The sequence below is a fragment of the Ammospiza nelsoni genome, chromosome 4 (genome assembly GCF_027579445.1).
Source record: "Ammospiza nelsoni isolate bAmmNel1 chromosome 4, bAmmNel1.pri, whole genome shotgun sequence".
NCBI classification, from domain to species: Eukaryota; Metazoa; Chordata; class Aves; order Passeriformes; family Passerellidae; genus Ammospiza; species Ammospiza nelsoni.
Window position 1 is genome coordinate 55,991,858 of NC_080636.1, and position 17,500 is coordinate 56,009,357.

At 39.4% G+C, this 17,500-nt stretch overlaps 1 protein-coding gene across 3 annotated transcripts in view; it reads right to left on the minus strand.

The window, feature by feature from the left end:
* The window catches only part of ARHGAP24 (Rho GTPase activating protein 24), a 250,779-nt gene that overhangs the window by 164,646 nt on the left and 68,633 nt on the right, over window positions 1–17,500 (minus strand). The gene's annotated exons all lie outside the window — the stretch shown is intronic.

Here is a 17,500-nt window from a genome sequence, read left to right on the forward strand (position 1 = left end):
TTGCAGGCAGGATGTATGTTTAGCTTCCTCAGTGTTTAGTCTGTGCTCAAATATTAACATAATAGTCACCACCATGACCAAATTCAAAACATTAAAAGCAGAGTTAAGTCCCAGCTTCCCATGGTTTTTATATTCTGAAAGTATTTCTACACATTAGAATTTATTTAATGGTGAACAAATTCTTCTTCTGATGCTTCATCCTTTGGTACACAGCCTGACAGGAACTAGTTTTATCTGTAAGCTCTGCAGGAAGTAGGTTTGACACTTGGAAGCAGAAGTAAATTTTTCATGAGACACCTTGCTGTACTATTTTCTGATTACTCAGAATTTTGTCTATCCATGCTATGATGCTTTAGTCCTTACACAGAATATGTTTGAAACTTCTCCATAGAAGAAATTATTTATGCCTTCAGTGGCACAACAATCTTGTGACTGGCCTGAAAGTTCAACCATTACCATTGCATTTTCAAGAACACACACACTCTGATGCTTTTAGAGTGTCAAATATTTCTTATCAGACAGATATACACTTCACTGGGACAATTCACATGACCAAAACACATTAATATGGCTAGAATTATTGATTTAGCCACACAGATAATCCTGTTCACACTGAGGCAGATTCCAGACAGATAATGAAGAAGTTGCATAAGTTTATTTCCAAAATCCTTGACAACTTATATATGCATTGCTAACTCTTCCTCCTTCTCAACTCCAGTGACAAGACAGATATGACTAAATTCATCTGGAACCTTCACCACAACTCACTGAAAAATACAGTCAGTTTTAAAGCTAAGGACAAGACATGGAGAGCTAAATCACCATTAAGTACTTCCACTTAATTTCCATCACCATTATCAGATCTCTGTAGAGACTGCACCAGAGTTATCCCTAGGCTTGAAATTAATCAATGTTTTCTTCTGGCAGAGTGGGAAAAGATCCAGCAAGCAGTTTTAATTACAAAAAAAAAAAAAAAAAAAAAAAAGACATCTTCTACTCACTAAGCAAATCACTAAAAAATTACACTTGCAATAATTCACACTATTATTTAAAACTTGTTGAACAATCTATAAAGCTTGAATATCTTCCTATTTTAAACTATTTTAATAGTTTTATAGAGTGTTTTGTTAGGTTCATTTTGGGAGGTTTTTTCAGTCATTCTAAAACCATTTTGAAAAACTAGTATGAATGGAAATGAGGCCTAGGTTCATTTTCTCTATCCAAGGAACTGCAGGTGGAAGAGGAGTGTGTGTGATGGATTTCAAAGCATCTCCTTTCGCCCTGTCCCCCCTTCAAACTGCTCTTTTGTAATTTCACCTCAATTTATTTTCTCCTGCTCAAAACTGGCAAATGAACATTCCCTTTATGAATATTTTTGCACAAGGGAAATACATTCCCAGCAATTTACTAGGCAGTTCTTTGGTTCCTGCTCTTTGGTGCAGCTCGGCCACACAGCTTTTCCTGCACCAACACCCACGCTGGGGATCCAAGCCAACAGCGGCACAGCTGTGCTCAGCCCCTCACAGCCCCACACCTGGTTCCACACACAGAAATGTAAGGGAGGGAGGGCTGAAACTCCACCTGCCCCTCTCAAACAGTGCAGGGAAGCTGAAACCACTGCACCTTGTGTCCCCACCTCCTCACACACCTGTACACCAGAAAGAGCAGTGTAAGAAAATCCTCCTGTCCACTCTACGTGGCTCATTTCTCCACAACGGGTAATGAGCTAAGAATGCACATTTTGGTAACAAAAAAAAAAAAAAAAAAAACAACCCTGCCTGCTGTCCTTGCTGCCATTTTCATTGGCTAGTCCTGTAATAAGAGTGACAATATCTACCACAGGCATGGGTACACAATTTATGGCGGAAAATGGCACAACAGAAAATGAACAACAATATATAAAAAGAAGTAGATTCATTTGTCATGGCAATCACCCAGTAGTATCTGTATGTGAATTACTGCCCAATCCAGGTACAAGCTCAAGTACACATAAGAGCTCCTAAGAAGATGAGAAGCATCATTTTAAGACTGTTAAAAGTGCAATTATTATTGCATTCTTACTGAGCTTCAGAAAATTGTCAAGAACCCCCTCACCTTTCTCAGGCTTTTCTCATCTCAAACTTGAATCTGAATCCTATTTTTCATTTAACCTCATCATTTCAGACATATTCTATTATCCTCAAAGTGAACCCACACTACATTATTTATCACATTAGTTTACAACATGCTCTCAAAATCAAGCAGGGTTTGCACCAAGAGGAACCCAAGAGCATGAAAAAGTGACACACTTAACAGCAGCTTCCCCGTGCAGGCAGAACCAGAACTCAGCATCACCTCAAAGCAGTGCTGAGGGGAGCCTGACCACGTCCCTGTGCCACAGTTTCTATGGAGGACTAAGCCACAATTTATCCTTTGAGTACTCAACTCTTGAATTACTCAACTCTGAAGAACACAAAGTGAAAGGAAAAGAAGAAAACAGATGTTGTCACCACAGCTGATTGACAAAGGAAGGTCTAGACACATCTGGATATCATGAAAGCTAAATATTTTTAACAAGACTTCCAGTTCTTCTCTCTGGCAAATACGCACTAGATGTCCTAAAATCTATTCCCAAGTTATTTGGAGTAGTTTAGAAATACACACCAAAAAACAAAAGCACCAGGGGAAAAAGAGGGGAAGGGAGAAGTTTTCTGCTGGAAAAAAATCCCATGATAAGCAGCACAGCACACAATGGAATTTAAAAAAAATTCAGAAACAGTTCTAAGATTTCAACACAGCCTTCCAGAACAAAGCTGGTTTTATCATCTTTGTTATGCTTCACTGGAGAATTTTACTTTATTTTTCCTGTAAGGAAGGAAGGACATAAGTAGCTCTCACAGCACCATGACATTTCCTGAGAGACTGCCAAGGAAATTGGGGTTTCCCAAAAGATATCCCAAGTCTGGGACCTGGGGGCATCCTGGCATAATTCACCTCATGGTCCAGATTTCCAGAAGAACCTACCATTCAAGCAGCCCATTCAAGTTCAAATCTGCAAAGCAAAACCATAACAAGCTGTACTAGCATCCTTGAAGAAAAAAAAAAAAAAAGGCGGCTCATACAGTGGTAATTTGGAAGTGACTGAACAATTTGGAAAACTCAGATTTTGTCAAAACTAACATGAATTTTCCTTTCCTATCCCAAGGCAGTGAGGTGATTGCTCTTGGACAGACAGCTTGCCTTTAAGGTTTATAACACAATTTGATCCTAAGGAGAACTGCAAAAATCACATTTGAAGGACAGAATAAAAAGAGGAGACACTGCAACTCTGACCTATTTCTTGCAAGATTCACATTTTAAAAATACTGTTTACCCTCTCTGATAAAAATACTCTGGAAGGAATACAGCATAAATATAGATCTTTTTTCTGCACTAAGTTTCCTAACAGTGGAATATATAACAAGCTATTTGCAAACTTGCTTTCCAACTCAATAAGAAAAATAATATGCCATATCAATATATCAGCATTTTGTTTACCAAGTTCCATTTTTCTCCCCTGGAAACAACAAAGCTGGCTTGGCAGGCATTCAGGGGAACAAAGATGAGCATTTGGTTGGACTGACACCCTGACAGCCAAGAACACTAAACATTCCACAAAAGTTGGAAGGGTGCAAACAGCAAGGAGCAAAAACAGCTTTAGAGCGGGGGTGACACACATCAGCTGACTAAGGCACACACATCAGTGGCTCAGGAAATACACCAGAAGTATCACTGGCAGCAACAGAAACCAAAGTTTCCTCCCCACAACAAGCCTGAGTGAGCAGACAGCCCCTTGTTCAGAGAACAAAAACAAGCACCACCTTTCTGCTGCACAGCAAAAGCCTCCAAGAGGTCAAGTGAGGACTACTCCTCTCAAATCAAGTAATTTCTTCAGAGCCAGAAATTCATGTGCACCATTCAACACAAATTCAGCTCGCCCATGCTCTACACCTCCATCCAAATTTGTACCATAAAAAGGTGCCCTGAATAGCACTCAAAACATTTTTATCATCCAGACAAAAATTCCATAAACCCAAAGCTGACAGTAACAATTCTACAAACCATCTCACTATTTAATTCCACTCTATGGAAAGAAATCATCCCATTTTTATACTGTTTTGTATTATGACATCATCTACCCTGCACAGGTCAAACTAAAAGATCAAGCACATGAACAAACTTGTGGATTGTGATAGACAAAACAGCAGTAATGATAAGCATTTTTACCTGTGAACAATTAAAATAATTTGTATTCTATGAACTGCATGACTTCATTTGCAGGAAGTTTTCCTCTTTCAATCTGCAGATTGTCACAAACAAGTGGAATTACCATAAAACTGTGTTGCACATTTTTCAACTCACTACGGACTCAATACTCAGATTATTTTACTCTGCTCACCTGATTCTCCTTTAATGTGTTGCCTTTTTATTCTCAGCAATACTTTTTCTGCCTCTTTATTTGGTCTCAGATATTGAACACAATATAAATGGAAGCTTTCTTTAGGGTAAATGATCTGAGCTATCAAAAGCCCAGAGCAAACCGATCTGGTCACGAACCAGATCCCTCATGCAAACAGAAAACCAAGACAATGTCAGCAACACTTTAGATAACAACATCAATACTTAGTCCAATGGTGACACTTTAGATAACAATATCAATACTTAGTCCAAAGATGACAGCTTTTTTTGAAAGAAAAATGTGCCAATATGTATTGGTGAAATAGCATGGATCATGGAGCTGCTGGCACCAAGCTCTACAGCAGGTCAACATGCTGAACAACAGTAAGTCCAAAAAAGTGCTGGAGACACATAAAAACCCACACCCAGCTGTTCCCAGTTTTCTGCACAGCAACCACTCTGTTCTCTAAGGTCTCTGGCAATTTTTAAGAACTTGTCTGAAAACAAATGTGGCAAAACTGCAAAACATCCTGCTACAGAGAGAGCAAGGAGGTGCTCAGTGGAAAAGGCCCACAATTTCACCATACATGAAAACATATCCTAAATCTGCTAATGAAATTCTCAGAGCCCTGTCCTGTGTTAAACCTGTGCCCAGTACATCACCTAACTGAACACACACAGTAATGAAATATTTCTTCTGGTCCATCATACACAGAGTCTGCAATTCCAACCAGCTCTCAGGTACCTGCAAACAAAAAGGCTCTTGGAAGTTTGTCCTCTGTCATCTGCAGAGGACTTTTTTCATTTGCCAGCCCTTCACACCCACAAACAGATCAGTTAAGAATGATAAAAATCTGCCCCTATTATAGCATATTGTAATTAGCCATCACACCAACTTACAAGAGTCTTTTGTACTTTGAGAGCAATTAAAACTTTCCTGATCCACAGTTCGTACATTTTAGCTGCAAAAAAACCCCACAAAATTGGCACAACTCTGCAAAAAAGTCTAAATTATCCTGAAGACCTTAATAATAATTGAGAAGTGAGTGAACCATTCATAATGTACTTTATAATTTTTTTAATGCTTAAGCCTATTTATGTGGCTTTTAAAACTTTGCACCACATCACAACTGATAACAGGAAACTGTGGATGGTTAACTGAAACAATGGGGGACCCATTTTCATCACTGCTCAAAAAAAAGCAGTAGTTCTAAGCTCACCATAACATTTAAGAAAAATTCTCAAGGCACTGAAACACTTAAGATCATTTGTAATCACTTTATTTAACTTTCCATTCCTCCGTCCCACATGCTCAAATCAATGAAGCATTTCTGTAAAATACCACCCTGAACTATGCCATGTTTTCCTAAGCTCTACAGCAGGACAAAACACTGTATTTTGCTTGGTTGTGCTTGCTGTTTGTGATCAATAACACTACATTACAGTGTCTGCTGACTGAGAGAATTTTTCTTTCAATTTTTCTTTCTTGCAAACTGCCCACATTCAGTATTTCCTCTTCACAAATGCCTTAAAAAGTCTAACAGCAGTGTGGAGTCACACATTCACACTACTAAATGACATTGAGCATGACAATTAAGAAGCACCAAATGCAGTAAGTGCCAGCTTCAGTAAGGTGAAATCAAGTGCCACAAAAGCTGGGAAAGACATGGAATTACTGATTTTCTACTACCAAGGACATTCCTGCCCACCTTCAGCTCTGAAAATGACATAGTTCATAATTCCATTTAAATTTTTCATCTATATGGACAAACCAAAATAACAATTTTTAAAACAGTTCAACAATTACACTTTTTGAGGAAGGCAACTTGAAATGTCTTATTTTTCCTGTAATATGTTTTCAAGATGCCACAATTCATTTTCAGCAGAGTTTTGTAAAACCCTATTCTTGCATATAATTTTGCAGACAGCCACGTTCACTTATCTCTCTGCAAGTAAAGATAATTTTACAAGATTTTCTCAAAGTAAACTAGCAGTGCCTATGGCAGACCAATCGGTGACAAAAGATATACTAGTAGAAAAACATTACAACTAGAAAATTAAGCAGTTTCAGACAGCACATAAGAAAATATTTAATGCTAAAAATATAATGATATGGCAACAAGAATCAATCACAAACATTCACAAACATCTGAAAGTCACTTGTTAGCTGATGAAACGGTGCCAAGCCAAACAAAAAAGTTGCAATTTACTCACAAAGCCAAATTGAAGCCAAGATGCAACTAACAGGGACTGGCAACAACAGATCTAGGACTGTCTTTTGAGAATTTCTACGTTGAAATAGCTCTGATGCATCTACAAATACACAAAACATGCAACAAAAATCCCTGCCACCTTGTCCATGGGCTTTTTATCTGAACAAGAACACTTTATCCAGGTTATTCAGTCCTGTCCTGTGTAAATGTTTAAAACCTCCTTGTCCATTCCCCAGCTCAAATACTTTGGTATTATTCCCCTATCTCCAGAGCACCTACTATGAGAAATTTTTCCATCCCTTATTTACTGCTTCACAAAATTCACGTTTATTATGAAAAATGGACAACCATTCTAATGTTACAAATGAACTCAAAAGGTCTTAATGAGAGATGCTACTTAATAGTAAAGCTTTTTTTTATTATTCCAAAGGTAATTGAAACCGATTAAACTGACAGTTTTATTAACATATATATGCTATGTCATACAGTACATTAAACAGTGCCAGCAAAAAAATGGCACTCAGACCACTCCAAGCCATCAGCAATTTTACCCTGTGCTCTTTTGTCCCAGGATGGCAAATATCTTTATCTTGGAATTATTAGAATTTTGTAACCTTTTCATGACAAACTGGTCAATACTAACATATTTTCACAAAAGCTTTAAGCTAAACAACCATTTGTTCTGCAGAGATCGAACACCATATGTAGAGGTGTTTCAGCACTACCATCACCAAAAATACGACAAGTTAGAGGTTAAAAAAATTCTCCAAAGAGCTCTGTCAAATTTTAAAGGGGGAAAAACTACAGGATTATGTCCTAATTTCCACACTACTTTACTTTTTCCTACCTTATTAGCCTAAAAAAAAAATAATCTGCAAATGACAGACTAGCCAAAAAAACATTTTCTTCTTGTTCCAATTTCATTGAGTCTCAGAACAAACTATTTGCTCTTATCAGTTTCCAAGCAGTCTGTCTAGGCATCCAAGTTTATCAACAAGAACCATTCAAGGCTCCCTGCTTTTAAACATACCCAAACTGAAAAGCTTGTTTAACTGGCCTATTAGGCTCTGTGATTGATTTCTTGACATTTCCAATAAATCATCTTTCTGGTTTTGTGATAAGATTTCAACCTTTCATTGCCTGCAATCTATACATCAGATGGCAAAAAAGCTAAAATCTACTTCTCTGGACCTCCAACAGCACATACAGCTTGCATCTGAGCTCAAGTTCTCATCCTAGTTTTTAAGCACAGATACTAACTGCACATTCATTTACAGAAGACTTTCCTACTACCAGCTCCACACTAAATATTTTCCAAGTAGGCATCCAAGACTGCTGTACTGTCATGCCATGGACAATACTCAAGATATACTGTCTGAAACTGTCAGCAATCTCCCCATGCAAATCTGCTATTTGATTTTCAAGTTTCTAGGAAATTCCCTAATACTTAACAAAGCTCAGTAACACAGTAAAAAGTGTTCCAAGAGAGAAAGATGCAGATTTCACGAGAAGCATCGTGTGAATTTTCTGAGTACAAGATTGCTTTGCATAAAATACCTGCAAACCATCTCTCACCATGGACCTCTCATCCTCAGATAGAGGATGAAGAATGAGCCATATGAGCCAGCACAGAACATGACACTGCACACACATTACTGACTCTCTTTTTCAGGTACATGACACAGGGGAAACTTGTGACACACAGTCCAACACGAGGAACCTCCACGACTCAGAAGAAAACTTCTAAACTTTTTCTCCAAGGAGGAAGTACAAAAAGAATAGCAATGTTCTGGCAGCTCAAAACCAAACCACTCATTGAATACACTGTTATCACAGCTACCATATTTCCCCCCCAAGAGTCATGCTGTATGGAAAGTTGTGGATATTTTATGGCATTAAACAATTAAGTATGAATTAACTTGTGCTTATAACTGAGTGGTATCACAGGTGTCAGAAACAGGGTTTTGGCTTATTTCTGTACAATCCCTCCAGCCTAAGACACTCAGCTTCACGGCACAGGAAGGTATTCAGCTCCTTCATGGACCATCATAGTGCCACAATGATGGCTCAGTTACCAGAGCTAACTTCTCCTCAGAAGTCTAAGCTCATGGGACACCAGAGGCTTGACCCAGGCATGCATTTTGAGCAGCACAACCTCCTACAAAATAACTCTTCTGAGCTATGAGTCTTTCCTTCCCCCTCCAAAAAGGCTGTAGGCTTGGTGCACAGCCCAGCAGCACAGACCTGCCCATGCCAGATAGAAATTATTTCCTTTCCTGGATATTTCCACCAGGTAATGCACAATATTTTTTCATTGCTTACTGGATACCTAAATAATGTACAAAATACTGCATAGTCATATGTGGACTAAAAACACCTGCTATGTTGTTTTGGCCAATCTGCCATTTTTTCTAGCAGTCCCTACAAAAGTAAGAAATAGTAAAACTCACGTTTCAGAGCCTTCCTGTGGGTGCTGGGAGATGAACATCTCCAAAGCAGTGTCCCAGAAGTGACACCATCAAACATGATACTACCATCTGAAGGCAGTCAGAGAGAATTCAGGATTTTATTTCCAGTGCTGGCAGAGGATCACACCTATGCCCAAGTTGCCTTCTGCACTTCCCCAGTTGCCAAGGAAAGGAGTCAGAGCCACATGCACTGTACAGCAGTGCTGCACAGAGCCTTAATCTCATTAGGTGATAAACACTCCTGTCACTGAACACGCCACGTGCTGCACGCCCAGCTGGCTGCTTCAGTCCTTTCCTGGTGTCAGCTGAGTGCACTGAGAGCTCTGTGACAGCAAGAGACAGGAATTCAGCACATACTGAACAGGAGAACAGCCTAACACAACAGAGTTATAGAGTGCACATGAGAAACCCCCAAGGTCCCCAGTTCACAGCATCATCATCATCACAGCCGTCCCTGTCCCCTCACATCTGGCAGAAGGCAGCATTTCAAGGGACCAACTACTCCCATACAAAGAGCCAGGGACCACTGCAGAGAGCAGAGCCAACAACCCTTTCCCAGTGTGGTAAATCCTACCAGCAATACCAGCTGAGCAAATCAGGAGCTGAATCACCATGGGAAGAGGCTATAATTGTAACATCTGTGCTAAAACCTAGGAAATTCTTCAAAAGCAGTGAAGCTGTTAAAAAAGAAAGAAGTGAAGTCACGATCCCTGAAAGCATTGAAGTAGTGACTGGATGTGGAACTTAATGCTGTGGTTTAGTCAGCACAGTGGATGGCGTTCAAAACTTGGACTCAATTATACTGGAGGTCTGTTCCAACCTAAATAGCTCTATGATTCTATGAAATTAATTAATAGTTGACTCATTGCAGGACAGAATCATCACAGTGAAAATAATAAAGGTCTTACATTGATGTCAATTTTATTTTTATCCTGGCACATCCTACAACACTTGTAAAATATTCCCATGGTTCAGAACTAGACTTATTTTTCCCAGCTGTCCACATATGACAAACAGGCAGGACAGGAAAGGATCTCCCTACTCACTAAGCCCAACTTCTGAAACCCCCATGGAAGCCAGCAACATAGTTACTCTGACAGAAAAAAACATCATCAAAACAGCTATTTTAATATTTCCCCTCACCCCCAACACAGCAGTCACAAGGCTTCCCAGGAACTCCTTAACCTGTTAGAATTTATTCTTTGATTGCAGCACACTCATGGACAGGCTACACTAATTTACTCCTTATGAGCCCAAAATAGTTCTGTTCTCTGCCTGATGTTTACACACCTGACATATTTACATGTAGAGTTTAAGGCTGCTTTCTCATTTCACAGAATACACAAAGCCAGGTCTGAGTTTCTCTAAAGAAAGAGGACTCCAGCACGGCTGGTGAAGTCTAGGCAGCAGCCATCACACACATACTAGGTTATGTGGAAAACTAAACAGCCCAAAAGCACCAGGTCTCGTACACTTACAGACAGATATTTATTGTTTTTCATAGGTTTTCATTACTCAAAAACACTACTTACAACGTGTGCCTTCCCAGAGCTTCTTCCTGCTTACTCAGTTGTGAACCTCAAGAGAAAAACCCAACCTAAGAAAGCTGCTGGCATCAAGACATAGATGTCTATTTATAAAAATATGCATTTTCCTAAATATTATTTATTAAACATTTTTGGGGGATGTGGTTAACTGATTCCAGTTTGAGCCCTGTATTCACCTAGGAGGAGAAGGTGAAACCCCTTCAAGATGGTGAAACCCCATTATGCACCAAATGTTAATAATGTTTTACATTTCAATTAATTTATTGACTTCTAAAGAATTTTTACTTGAGCTGTACTTAAAATAGTACCTTCAAGACTTCCCATTGTCATACATCAGAACTGTATTTGCTTTTTTTCAAAACAGCTGAACAAATGCATCTTACATATGAACAGAGTTAGTCCTCAATCTTGCAATCAGTTATTGACTGGGGGGTGTTTGCTATGATGTTTTCATTCCAAAATTTCACTTCTAGCCACAGGGCAGAGCTCTGTCAGAACACGTTTTCTGACCAGTATGTTTCCTACTCACTTCTAAAATGAGCAAAATAGACATTCAAGTTGGGTCCATTTGAGTTCCAGCAGTGCTGTTAAGATTCCAAATTACCCGAAGCAGACTCTTACTCTCAAAGTCTATTTGCAGAGCTCCAATTTTAGGACACTTCCATTCAGCTCTGCAGAGCCTAAGCAGGCTTTGGACTTGGCAAACAAAGTAAGAATTCGCAGTCATTTTGAAAGAACATAAATTACTACGTCCAAACTAAAAGGTATTGCATTTTCTCTCTCTTTCTCCAGGCAGGCCCTTTAACATTTCTGCCTTGGTTTGCTTACTTCTTAGGAGAAATTAAAAAAAGAAAAAAAATCCAAGAAAGAAGAAACATCTGTGGGAACAGCTGCACAAATACTGCAACTGCCAGAGGAATTATTTCTTTCTAGCATCCAGCATTTCTGGGTTTGTGTGTTGCAACACTTAGTAGTGGATAATCACAGTGACTATCCATGCATGTGACACACAATTTTGATCTCAGTCACGGATAAGAGGCAAGAGCTCAACACCAGCCCACCACAGACATACAAACACACAGAGAAAAACAACCAGAAGCCCTAACTCTTGAAAGAATTGCCTAGAGGCTTCACAACAAAACAGCTTATACCGCAAGCAGGCTGCTTGCTCCAACTTCTGGACAACCAAAATTCCATGGTAGCTAGTTTATAATAAGCAAAGGTACAGCACAGCTTTTCCCTTCATCATTATCTCACCTTTAAGAACAACACTGTGACCCCAAATTACTCAGAACGCTTTCCAAGACAACACTCTGATATAAGGCAATGATGTCACTAAATAAACAAGATTTCCAGAAGTCTGTCTTCATCTCCTAGATACATGTCTGTGTTCACATACTTGTCTTTGAACTGCAGCAATCTGTTATGCTCCAACAGGAAGGATTAAAAATGAGTTTATCATGTTCTGTGCTATATATTGATAACTGCACAATTCTTATTTCTCAGTCCAGGCCGAAGTAGGTAAGGCAAATATGATGAAAACTCCATTACATTAATAATCAACTAAATTAAAGTCACTAGTTCTAAATACACACAGCAACAAGATCTTGAAGCTACTGTACAATGCACATTTTGTTTAGGATCTACTGAAACTTTTCCCCCTTCAAAATATCAAAAGAATAATCAACCAATATGGCCATGGAGGGAAGTCACCTCATCCAGCTGATCCACAGAGCAGGATTTGAAGAATGAGAAGCAAAGTTAATTGCCCACAGCCTCTGCATCACTTTTCTTTCTCAAGAAACTCAAGAGGGGCCTTAAGCATACTTTAAGTCACCCTTGACTGTAGCACTCTCCCATCTGCTAAACAGTCATTTAGCACACTGGGATTGCTGCAGCACAGCAGCACTTGAGCTTCTTCATCTTCCACCTCTACACAGTCAGCTGTCAGGCTGGGTACACAGAAAAAGCCTTATTTGACCAGGATCCAGCAGCTTCAGGGGGTCTGCTCCACTTGAATTGATATGATCCATTGTTATTCCTTCTCTAAATACTCATCCAGTAAGACCATGACTACACATTCCTGCAGCACTGCCTGGAAACAAAATGGTGATGAATCTTTTTGCTTTTGATTTTCAAAGATCACAACTTGCTTTGCACCTGCAGCTCTTATCCTTCCTTGTATCCACACATTCCTAGCTGAAGAAGGCAGCCCCCCTTCATGATCTGCTGAGGTCATTCAGCTCCTTTTCATCAAGCCACAAACAGATCAGATCTTTTTTCACCCCATGTAAGTAATACTAAAATAACAGTCAGAACTGAACAAATGGATGGCTAGAATGGGACAGGAAGAGCCCATCCAGCCCAGCATCCCATTGCCAACTGTGGCTGAAGCAAAACCTCAGAGAAACAGGATAGCTAAGACAAGCCAGCAGCAATACTTTGGGCTAGCTATCCCTTAAAACTGGGTTTTCCTTTTACTAACCCCTACACTGCAAACACTTATTAATGCCACCTTATTTACATCTTGTGCACAGTATTACCTCCTTTCATTTGTTTTCAGCCTGCCACCATCACTCTTGGACACATCCTGGGACTTCTCTACTGAAAAATAAGGGAGGAAGAAGCAGTGTCTGTTTACCCTTTTCTTGCCACTTGTTAGTGAAGTTTCCTCAGTCATCTCATCTCCAGGCTGAAAAGTTTCCTCCTGCTGCACTGTTTTCTCACAAAGCTGTGCTGTCCTTGACTATTCTTTTCATTCTTTTCAAGACCTTTTCCAGCTCCAGCTGTCAATTACTAGAACCTTCCTCCCCTGATGTCACCTCCATTCTCCTTCCCATTTTTCTTCTCACAGCACAGCATGTGGTAGCTGGGGGAGGTCAAAGATATATAGCTACAGAAAGGCAGCTTATGGAAAATCCAGGATGCTGTTGCCAGAGCTGAGGTCGAGTCAACCAAGCAAGGATTAACTGGAAGGCCATTTTCTCTGCCTCCTGCAGGAGCAGCCTGCCTGCCCCTGGAAGGAAATGAGATCCCTCTAAATATCACTAACTGGGAGAACCAAACATGCTTTTTCTTTGATTAGTGTGGTCTGGGCCAAAATGTGTTGGCTATTTCCTTATTTTGAGCTATTTCCCTGTTTTGCAGGGAGGCAAATTGCTGGGTTTTACTAATGCTTCATGATTGTTCACTTTGACAGGCCAAGAATACCAGTACACTTGAAATTTAAGTTCTGTTTCCTTTTCTTTGTTAACAAATTGCTGTTCTAAAAGCAAAGGTACATGTGGGAAAAGAACCATGGGAACACACCAACTACTTCTTGGAAGTAGCACACATGAAAAATGTCTTTGCTAAAAAGCTACTAATCATAATTGCCATTACACAAAATCACACAAAACTCAGTACAGGAAAATGAAAGGTATTTCATGACAAGAAACTGTACACTTGGCCAAGGAATTCAACATGTGCTGAGGTTTGTCTCATTGAGCAAGGGAGCATGAGAGCCCCCCAAACTAACAAGCACAACAGTAAACAATACAAGTTTGTTAAAAGCAATGAGCCTGTGTGTTCCTGCAAGACCCTTGGCTTGATGGTGCATGACATTTTCATTAGAAAAGCCCAATGAAACTAGAGCTGAGCCAAGCAGACAAAATTAATTCAAACACTTAACAGATAAGTCAAAGACCATGACCGTAAACAAAAAAAGCACCACGCCGCAGGTGGCTCCGAGTCTCCAAGCAATTATCTTATTTTGCAGTGTAACCAACGACACGGAAGAAAAATGAAGAGGAAAAAAAAAAAAAGATCGTGACTGCAAAGTTGTGCAGGTGACAAACACCAAAGTGACAAATTACAAAGAGGAAAGGCCACTGACAGCCAGCCGTCTGTCTGTCTGTGCACCAGTCTGTGTCTCCTTGTTCAGCAGGTGCTCAACTTGGGGAGAACTGACAGCACCCAAGAGCATCTTCTCTGGAAACCATTTCAAAAAGTGTTGGAAGAGAGGAAGGGAGAAGAAAATTAAGAAATTAAGAAACTGTATTTTCCACTTTTAAAAAAAGAAGGTAAAGAAAAAAATAGTAACTCTAGAGAAAGCAGAAATTTGGACAGAGAAAGCTATTAAATGTACAAAGAGAGCTAACAAAGCTGGTGGTCAAAAACACACAGTAAAGATGACTGATGATAATTACACCATGTTAATATATTGGAGAGTCTATCAAAAGTCTTTGTTGGCAAAACAGGGTATTATTCACAACTAAATATGATCTAGTTTATAATGGAAGCTAATCAAGGCCTATTACAGTTTATTCTGGATCCATAATCAATTAAATACAAAATCAATTTACAGCTTCACTCCAGTGCTTACCATACCCACTTTCATCACCCAAATGTAACTGGCAAAATGGTGAAATGGAAGGAAAGAGTCAGGAAATATACAAGAAGCTGCTGTGCTGCTGAAGCACATCCATCTTTGACTTGCCTAGCATTTTCATGTATTTTTGAGTGCTTGCAATTAAAAAACCTGCAACCTAATCAAGATTTTTCTAAATAAATGCAGGCAACAACTATAAAAACAATGCTAACTTGAAATCCTTCCTTTAGCATAATAATAGAAATTAACACACTAAATCCTACCTCTCACACTTCCTACATGAAGGAAGAGAATCTAAACTGGAAATTTGGCTTCTTTTGTCTTTTTAAGTTTCTCCCAAGACTGGCAGCAGAGTAGCAAGTGTCATTAAAAGCTGTGTGTTTCTTTATCATCCAACACTCTTAGGCACTTACCTTACCTGGAGTCTTGGACATAACAGAATGCCAAGTTGCAGACTTGGAACTGTACCAGATACACTCCTGCCATGTTTCTCTTGGTTTACAACACCAAGGCAACCTTTTGTTTTCCTACCTGGCTGAAAGCTAACATACATTCACCCTCAAATCAGTGTACAACACAAATGACACCCCAATATGATGAATTATCACACTGTTTCAGGAGATTATTTTAAAATAAAAATTGTATCAAGCATTCCCTCTGTCCAATATAGAGAAAGCCAGTTAATAGCTCCAGGAATGAAACATACCTCCAAAGGCCATCAGATCACAATAAACACAAAAAAGTCTACACAGAAGACAGTTAAAGTTAGCAGATGTAGAATACTTCGAACTACCTACCAAGAATTTCAACTAGTTGTTTTTCCTTCTGCCTGGTGTGCTTAAAAACAAAAAACCAAAATTTTGAATCAAGCAGCAAGATATGATTGTGTGCTACAGCTGCCCATGGAGGTCATAGAGAGTTTTGATTCTGGCTGCTTCTGAAGATATGACCTTACCAGAACTTCACACTATTACCAGGTCCATGTCTTAAAGGGATCCTGATTTCTGTCTTTCCAAACTCCATCTTCAGAAAAATGAACCTAGTTACAGAACCACTAACAGAAGTGATCTTTATGAATCACTCTGCAAACCCAGGAGAGGTACACGTCAAAGGAACAACCCACAGCCTCCCTCTCACCTGACCCCAGCAGCACATTGCCCCAAAAACACAAAAGAAGTCATGCCTTCCACACTAAATCATGTTTTCAGTTGAATTTTGTACATGGCTTTATATTTTTTACTTAATTACCATTTTTGTTTGCTGGGATTTTTTTTGTTTGATTTGGCATTTTTGGCAGGGGCACCCCATTTATTCAAAACTAAACCTAGTCAGTTTCATCAAACACTAAAAGTCAAGTAAAGAACAGGAGAAGAAAAATGCAGCTGAGAGACAGGACAACAATGAAAGAAGAGGCAGTCTAATAACTTCAGATACCATGCACAAGGAAACAAGCTTTAGGCACATTTATTTTTAACATTAAGTCACTATCACGCACTAGAAGATGCCTTTTGCAATAACAAAACCTGCCACAACATGAAAATTTTATGGGACTGGAGACAGGCACTTGACTCTCAATCCTTCCTTCTCTCTACCTCTGCCTGTGTTCTGCGACTATGAAATTCCACTTAAATGATTATTAGCTAGGACAAGATATTGTGCTCCTTGTACTGCTCAGTCCCACTCCCATAATTCTTCCTCAGGAGGAATCCTGAGTGTACAGAAGTTACTGTCACCTCCTAGGTACAAAACTGCTGTGCAACAGAAGAACTTACCAGCATCTTAATACCTGCTGATCTAAGAGCTATCATCATCCTCTCTCAGCAACCATGCTATTGGACAAACAGAATTCAGCTTAACATTAGATAAATTCTGTGTTATGTCACTGTGCTACACAGCAAATTTCTTATTTCTGCCTGTACAGGACAAAGGTACCCATCTAAAAAAACCCCACTGTTTACTTCCAGTCATCTGTTGCAGAAATTTTTATAGCATCAAACATGAATTATTTAATACTCTCCACCCTGTTGGAAGAAGCAAACTCCCAAACTGACAACATACATACATATTACTGCACAAGAAGACAGACACAAATATTACCTTCAATTTCCTTCCCAGGGAAGGAAAAAGACTAGACAACTATTCGCTTGTATTAAAAAGAAATCCCTTCAGAGGCTCTAAAAATCCATGGAAGACTGTAGTCACTAAAGAGTTAGGCAAAGGGCTCATTTCAAAGTCTGTCCCAATGAGGACCTTATCTATCAAATCCTTCAGCAAACACTTATGTAGAAGGAGGAAGATTTTAACACAACCATTACAAAACTGCAGAAAGCACAAAAGGATTTGATTTATATTCCAGTCAACAAGTAGTCAGATGACCCACCCTCACCCTGTACCCCTGAAACCAACAAACCCGGATCCTGTTAGGAGGCATTTAGCACTAAGCACAGCACTAAACAACAGCACAGCAGAACACTGAAAGATGCCCGC